At 45.8% G+C, this 8,513-nt stretch overlaps 2 pseudogenes; one reads left to right on the top strand and one right to left on the bottom strand.

Moving 5' to 3' along the window:
• Positions 1-6: 6 nt before the first annotated feature.
• LOC119344983 lies at positions 7-8,506 on the top strand (annotated as a pseudogene).
• On the bottom strand, positions 6,997-7,135 carry LOC119344985 (annotated as a pseudogene).
• Positions 8,507-8,513: the final 7 nt, after the last annotated feature.

Consider the following 8,513-nt stretch of genomic DNA (forward strand, 5'->3'; position numbering starts at 1 on the left):
AAGTACCGACCACAGCCGCCGGTTTCGAAGCAGTGGAGGCAGACTGATTATGTTATCACCGACCCACGAAAAATTGCTAGCCAGTCCAGACACGAAGATAAGAAGAAGATTGTTGATATACTACTTGGTCAAACTAGCAGCTCGGATCTTGTAGTTGTTCCCGTTGTTGGAATGGGGGCCCTTGGCAAGACCACATTAGCACAACTTATATACAACGGACCTGATATTCAGAAGCATTTTCAGTTGCTGCTCTGGGTTTGTATCTCTGATATATTTGATGTGAACTCCCTGGCTAAGAGTAGAGTCGAAGCATCTCCCAAGAAGAATGAAGATACAGACAAATCACCACTAGATAGACTTCAAAAATTGGTCAGCGGGCAAAGGTATCTCCTTGTATTGGATGATGTCTGGAATAGAGAGGTCCATAAGTGGGAAAGGCTGAAGGTCTGTCTTCAGCATGGTGGTATGGGTAGTGCAGTGTTGACAACAACCCGTGATAAACAAGTTGCTGAGATTATGGGTGCAGATAGAACCTACAATCTCAATGTTTTGAAGGATAACTTCATAGAGGAAATTATTGAGGCCAGAGCATTCAGTCCAAAGAAAGAAAGGCCTCCTGAGCTACTCGAGATGGTTGGTGAGATTGTGAAGAGATGTCGTGGCTCTCCATTAGCTGCAACTGCACTGGGATCTGTACTTCGTACCAAGACCAGCGTGGAAGAGTGGAAGTCTGTATCATCTAGGAGCAGTATTTGCACTGAGGAAACTGGAATTTTGCCAATACTCAAGCTTAGCCACAATGATTTGCCAGCACACATGAAGTAGTGCTTTGCTTTCTGTGCCTTATTTCCCAAGGATTACAAGATTAATGTGGAGAAGCTTATCCAACTATGGATCGCAAATGGCTTTATCCCAGAACAGGAGGAATATAGTCTTGAAACCATTGGAAAACATTTTTTTATTGAGCTGGCATCAAGCGTTCTTTCTGGATATATAAGAATTTAAAGGCTACAAGGAAGACCATTTCAGAACTACATGTAAAATTCATGATCTTATGCATGATATTGCAATGTTTGTTATGGGAAAGGAATGTATCATTGCAAATAAGTAATTAAGTCAAATCGAGTGCCTTCCATATGCTGCTCGACATTTGTTCTTGCCATATGAAGAAACATGAGGTATTTTGAATGATTATATGGACAAAAGATCCCCTGCTATCCAAACTCTGATATGCCATAGTCCTGTGCGAAGCTCGTTGCAACATCTATCAAAATACAGATCTTTGCATGCCTTGAAGCTCTGTATAAAGACAGAATCGATTTTACTGAAACCAAAGTACCTTCATCACCTAAGGTACCTTGATCTCTCATACAGTGATATCAAATCACTTCTGAAGATATAAGTATTCTATATACCTTGCAAAATTTGGACCTTTCCAACTGTCGTTATCTTGAACGACTTCCAAGGCAAATGAAGTATATGACTTCCCTGTGTCATCTCTACACTGATGGGTGTCCGAAGTTGAAGAGCATGCCTCCAGAACTCGGAAAACTCACTAGGCTGCAGACAATTACATGCTTTGTAGCAGCAGTTATGGGACCTGATTGTAGTGATGTTGCAGAGCTGCAGGATTTGAACCTTGGTGTTAAGCCAGAGTTATGTCAGGCAGAGAATGTTATAGAAGCAGAGGCAAAAGTTTCAAATCTTGGAAATAAGAAGGATCTCAGAGAATTGACATTAAGATGGACTTCTATTTGCGAGAGCAAGGTGCTCGACAATTTCAAACCTCATGATGGGCTGCAGTTTCTGAAGATACATTTCTATGGAGGAGAGTGCATCGGTATGTTGCAAAACATGGTTGAGATCCATCTTTTTATTGTGGAAGATTGCAATTTTTGTTCAGATGTGGTTCATCCTTTACTTTTCCAAAACTGAAGCAGCTACAGCTAGTTGGTCTGTTGAAATTTGATAGATGGTGGGAAATAAATGAGAGGCAAGAAGACAGGATAATATTTCCTGTGCTTGAGAAGCTGCTTATTAGTTATTGTCAAAAGTTGGTAGCATTACCTGAAGCACAATTTTTGTTTATTGGGAAATGTGGGGAGCAGATAGCATTATCTGAAGGACGGTTGCTTCAAGAACCATGGAGTGGAGACTACAGGTTGGTACACTCATCTTTCCTTCCCTGAAGGTACTCGAATTGAAATGCTTGGTAAGCTTTCAGAGATGGGATGCTGCTGCCGAAGGAGAAGAGATATTGTTTCCCCGTCTTAAGAAACTAACAATTCAGGAATGCCCAAAGCTGATAGATTTACCTGAAGCACCAGAACTCAGAGTACTAGAAGTTAGAGATGGCAGGCAAGAGATATTCCATTGCGTAGATAGGTATTTGTCTTCATTGACCAACCTGAAACTGATGCTAGAAAACATAGAAACAACATCAAAGGCTGAGTGCACTTCAATTGTATCAGTGGACAGAAAGGGGAAATGGAACCAGAAATCCCCACTTACAGTTATGGACTTGGGATGTTGCAACTCATTCTTTGGGCCAGGTGCACTAGAACAGTGGGACTATCTTGTACATCTGGAACAGTTGGAAATTTATGAATGTGATGTACTCGTCCACTGGCCAAAGGAAGTGTTCCAAAGCTTGGTATCCTTGAGGAGATTAATGATTGGAAACTGCAGGAATCTGACCGGATACTCACAAGCTCCTCTTGAGCTATCTGTGCGATGGCAGAAACGTCTTACCCGATGAGGGCGACGTGTACGTGTTTATATAGCAGGGGCGCACCTCCCTGTACAGCGCATACAAGTTGTTGGAGATTACATCTTGGAGAGAAAGAAAGATCTCTTAGATAGAGATAAACCTTAACAACCTAGTCTATCTAACTAGGACTCCTAACAACCGAAGCAAACAAGATGGTGCGGCAGAAATGATGCGTGTTTGACACCCCCCTTAATCACAACTTCATTAAGTTGAGATTATGTCTGAAGTTCTCAAAGCTCCTCACAGGTAAAGCCTTAGTAAAACCATGTGCAAGCTGATCTTTGGAATGAATGAAGCGAATATCAAGTTGCTTTTGAGCAACTCTCTCTCAAACAAAATGAAAATCTATTTCAATATGCTTTGTTCTTGCATGAAAAACTGGATTAGCAGACAAATAAGTTGCACCAAGATTGTCACACCACAGACATGGAGCTGGTGTGTTCTTTATACCCAGTTCTTTCAGCATGCCATATAATTTCAGCGATAGCATTTGCAAGTGCTTTATATTCTGCCTCTGTGCTAGACCTGGAAACAGTGGCTTGTTTTCGAGCACACCATGAAATCATATTTGCTCCAAAAAATATTGCAAAGCCACCAGTGGACCTCCTGTCATCCAAGCACCCTGCCCAGTCTGAGTCAGAAAAGGCACTGACCAGATTAGAGGATGATCTGCTGAAATCTAAGCCAATACTCAAAGTTCCTTTGACATATCTCACTATGTGTTTTGCAGCAGTGAAGTGAACATTGGTAGGTGCATGAAGAAACTGGCATACTTTATTGACAGCAAAAGATATATCAGGCCTAGTGAGGGTAAGATATTGAAGGGGTCCTACCAAGCTTCTATACTTGGTGCTATCTTCTTGACTCAAAAGATTACCTTCTGTGAGAGTCAGTTTTTCTGAACTGGATAATGGAGTAGGTGTAGGCTTGCAACCTTGTAGACCAGCCTTTTTTACAAGATCAGATGCATACTTTTCCTGAGAGAGATGAAGTCCATCTGTGTGCTTCTTCACCTCAATTCCAAGAAAGTAATGCAAGTCACCAAGATCTTTCAAAGCAAAATCTGCACTCAAATCTTTCAACAATCCTGTGATTGCTTCATTTGATGAGCTTGTCACAATGATATCATCAACATATATTAAAACAAATATGCATGTGTTGAACTTGTTGTAGATGAACAAAGAAGTGTCAGATTTTGATGGAATAAAACCAAGTGCTTGCATTTTGTGACAGAGTCGAGAGTACCATGCTCTCGGTGCTTGCTTTAACCCATACAGTGCCTTGTCAAGTTTACACACATAGGAGGGAGTTTTCTTGCTTTCAAACCCAGGAGGTTGCTTCATGTACACTTCCTCTTCCAGAACACCATGAAGAAATGCGTTCTGAACGTCTAACTGTCTGAGACTCCAGCCCCTAGAAACAGCAATAGACAAAACTGGACGAATGGTTGCAGCTTTAACAACTGGACTAAAAGTATCCTCATAGTCAATACCATATCGTTGTTTAAACCCCTTTGCAACTAGCCTAGCTTTGTAACGGTCAATAGTTCCATCAGATTTCCTCTTGATCCTGAAAACCCACTTGCAATCAATTAAATTTTTACCTTGCTGTTGAGGAACTAAGTGCCATGTATTCTTCTTTTTTAGAGCCATGTATTCTTCATTCATCGCTTTTTGCCATTTTTCATCACCAAGTGCTTCTTCTAGAGTAAGAGGTTCACCTGTAGAACAAACCATGCCATATTTTGTTACTCGTTTGTAGTCAACAGGTTGTATTACTCCCTTTTGTAATCTTGTACGGCGCGGAGAACCAACCAAATTTTTGGCCGCAGAGGATCCCGCAGCATGAGCAGGAGTTGCTGCAGGAACCAATCCCAAGGACGATCCACGCGCTGCAGCGGCAGGTTTTGCCTCATTCGGATTTTCTATGGCAGATTCCAGCAGCCATGTACGTGCAGACTCTGCAGAAGATCCCGCTAGAGGAGTGGACTCATCATGGCCACATGATGACGAATCGGCCTCGGGTCGGACGCTGGTCGGATGCGTGGGCGCGCGCGCACCGACACTGGATCCCGCGCCAGCTTCAGGCCCCGCGTTGGTCGGACGAGTTGGGGGCTGCCGCTTGTAACACACGGGCTGGTTGGAGAAGCGTGCGCCGCCCGCACCAACTGAGCGATGACGCGTGGCAGATGGCGATTGGCATGTAGGCGATGTCGTGCTGCGGCCCGCGGGTGGCGACGAGGCGCGTGTCTGGACCGAGGCAGGTGCACATGCAGGCTGCACCCTGGCGCATCTGCCGCCACCGATCCCGAGGAGGATCCACTGCCCTGCAGGGGAACAGATCCCGAGGAGGATTTGTCCCCAGATTCCGGGCACATGAAATATGTCTTCGGCTGAGGTTTTTTTTCACCATTTTCTTCTCTGTTTTCTTCACTGTTTTCACCTGTAATATCACAAGACTCATGCATGTCATCAGTAAGAGGGTTAGTCAACAGTTGATCATTATCACAATCGTTTCCCCCTTGATCAACACCGGATAGATGAGGAGGCAAAAGAAGAATCTCTTGACGGAGCAAAGCACCGGCGTTAGGATGAAGATCAGCAAAAGGAAACTTGGTTTCCTCGAAGACAACATCACGTGAAATGTAGACACGTCCAGTTGCAACGTCAAGGCACTTGACACCTTTATGTTGATTGCTATACCCTAGAAAAACACATTGTTTTGAGCGAAACATGAGCTTGCGTTTGTTGTAGGGACGAAGATTGGGCCAACAGGCACACCCAAAGACATGAAGAGATTTGTAGTCGGGTTTCATGTGAAGGAGGCGTTCTAGTGGAGTTCCATTGTTAATGACTCGACTAAGGAGCATGTTTATGATATGAACAGCTGTGAGGAAAGCCTCATCCCAGAACTTGAGAGGCATTGATGCACCGGCTAGGAGGGGTAATCCAACCTCAACTATATGTCGGTGCTTACGTTCGGCAGAGCCATTTTGCTGATGAGCGTGGGGGCATGACACATGATGTGATATGCCAAGGGTTTGGAAAAATGAGTTTAATTTCTCGTATTCCCCTCCCCAATCAGACTGAACTGCAATGACCTTACTATCAAAGTTTCGTTCAACGAGAGCTTGAAAGTTTTGAAAAACTTGGAAGACATCTGATCTTCTTTTGAGAAGATAGATCCAGGAGAATTTACTGTGGTCATCTATGAAGCTCACATAATAGGTATGTCTACCAACAGAACTGGGGGCAGGACCCCAAACATCACAAAAGATTAATTGCAAGGGTTTGGTAGAAACACTAGTAGATATAGGATAAGGCAATTGATGACTTTTTGCTCGTTGACAAGAATCACAAATAGTTTCAAGATCACGCTCACCAACATACGGGAGCCTATTTTTCCTAAGCAATTTTTCAACTAAAGGGAAAGCAGCATGTCCTAGTCGATCGTGCCACCGTGTTGACGAAATTTTGGCAACACCATAGGCTTGTTTATTGGATCTTCTATGCTCCGGATCAATGGGTAGAGTCCTCGAACGCATCTACCTCGATAGAGAATTTTCTTCGTTGCCTGGTCCTTGATCAAGAAAAAATAAGGATGAAACTGAAGGAAGACATGATTATCAATGGCAATTCTATGAACAGAGAGAAGATTCTTATCAGCACTAGGAACTAGCAAGATTTTCTTTAGATGAATTTTACAACGAGGGGTACTAAAAAGTGAATGACCAACGTGATTAATCCTCATACCTTCGCCGTTGGCAGTGTAGATTTGGTCTTTGCCACGGTATTTCTCCTTCATGGTGACCTTCTCGAGCTCATTGGTGATGTGATTTGTCGCCCCACTGTCGACGTACCAGTTCGTGTCGACGCCGTAGGAGACGTCCACAGCCACCGCAACCTTGTCCTCGTCTTGAGAGGAGTCATCATCTTCATCATAGCGATACCAACAGTCTTTGGCCGTGTGCCCAAGCTTGCCACAGATCTGGCAGCGTCGTGCATCTGGTCGAGACCTGCTGGAGCCGCCACCACGACGAGACTTGGAGTTGGTGGAGCGCCCGATGCGAGAGTTGCTGGAGCCGCCGCTACCGTTGCTGTTGTTTCCTGACCGCCCCTTGTTGCGGGGAGATCCACGCGAGCGAGGGCCGCCGCCACGGCCACGAGATGCGGCATTTGCAGAAGACTTGAAGCCGCCGAAGGAGCCGTGGAACTGGGCCATGCGCTGGTCAAAGTTACTCAGCATGGCGTAGAGTTCGTCGATGGTGACGGGCGTGACGCGGGCGTCGAGGGCGGAGACGAGCGGCTGATAGTCGACGTCAAGGCCATGGAGAATGTACGAGATGAGTTCGTCATCCTGGATGGGCTTGCCCGCAGCAGCAAGTTCATCAGCAAGGCCGCGGAGGAAGGCGAAGTAGGAGGCGACCGACTGGTTGCCCTTCTGCGCGTTGATGAGCGCAGTCCTGATGTTGTTGACGCGGCTGAGTGACTGGGACGAGAACATGCCCGCCAGCGCCACCCAGAGTTCGCGCGTCGTGGTGATCGCGGTGACCGCGACCAGCACGTCCTTGGAGAGGGTGCTCAGCAAATAGCCAAGCACCTGTTGATCCTCCCGGACGCAGAGTGGGTGGAGAGGGTTGGGCTCAGAAGTCTCCTTACTGTCCTTATCTTTCGTGACGTAGAGTCTGGCCGGCTCCGGCGCGGTGCCGTCGACGTAGCCGAAAACGCCGGCGCCCCGCAGGTGGGGTGTGACCTGCATGCGCCATAGCACGTAGTTCGTGCGATTGAGCTTTTCGGTGACCTGGCCATTGAGGCTAGGGGTGGCGCCGGAGGATGAAGACATGGCTATGCACTAGATGCAATCGGGAGACTAGGATTGGAAGAGAAGGGCTCTGATTACCATGTGCGATGGCGGAAACGTCTTACCCGATGAGGGCGATGTGTACGTGTTTATATAGCAGGGGCGCACCTCCCTGTACAGCGCATACAAGTTGTTGGAGATTACATGTTGGAGAGAAAGAAAGATCTCTTAGATAGAGATAAACCTTAACAACCTAGTCTATCTAACTAGGACTCCTAACGACCGAAGCAAACAAGATGGTGCGGCAGATATGATGCGTGTTTGACACTATCAGCATCCCAAAGGAGTCAACACCTGCCAGCCATGGTATTTTTCTAGTTAAAAGATTGTGAAAGCTTGGTCGAGATGCTCAACGTCCCAACATCTCTCGAGGTCATGTATATTTTTGGGTGCATTAAGCTTGAGTCCATATTGGGAAAGCAACAGGGCATGTCAGAGTTAGTCCAAGGGTCTTGCTGCAGTGAAGCAATCGTTTCCACGGCTGTATCAGAGTTGTTATCCTCATCCATGAATCACTTTTGTCCATGTCTAGAACATCTAACTTTAACTGGATGTGGAAGCTTACAAGCGGTTCTACATCTTCCTCTGTCCTTAAAGACCTTAGAAATTGAAGACTGTAGTAGTGTTCAAGTCCTGACATGTTAGGTGGGTGGGCTCCAGAAACGAGAAGTCACTACCTCCAAAAATGTACCAGAGCCATCAGCAGCAGTAGCAGCAGCAAGAGAGCATTCACTTCCTCGTCTCGAATCTCTAAGAATATTACCAGGTGCTGGCATGTTTGGGGGGATTCTCCGTCTGCCCACATCCCTCGTGACACTGAGCATTTTCAGCAACAGTGGGTTCACATTGTTGGAGTCTCTGTCGGCAGAGCACCCCCCCCCCC

The sequence above is a fragment of the Triticum dicoccoides genome, unplaced genomic scaffold (assembly GCF_002162155.2).
Source record: "Triticum dicoccoides isolate Atlit2015 ecotype Zavitan unplaced genomic scaffold, WEW_v2.0 scaffold196604, whole genome shotgun sequence".
Classification (NCBI taxonomy): domain Eukaryota; kingdom Viridiplantae; phylum Streptophyta; class Magnoliopsida; order Poales; family Poaceae; genus Triticum; species Triticum dicoccoides.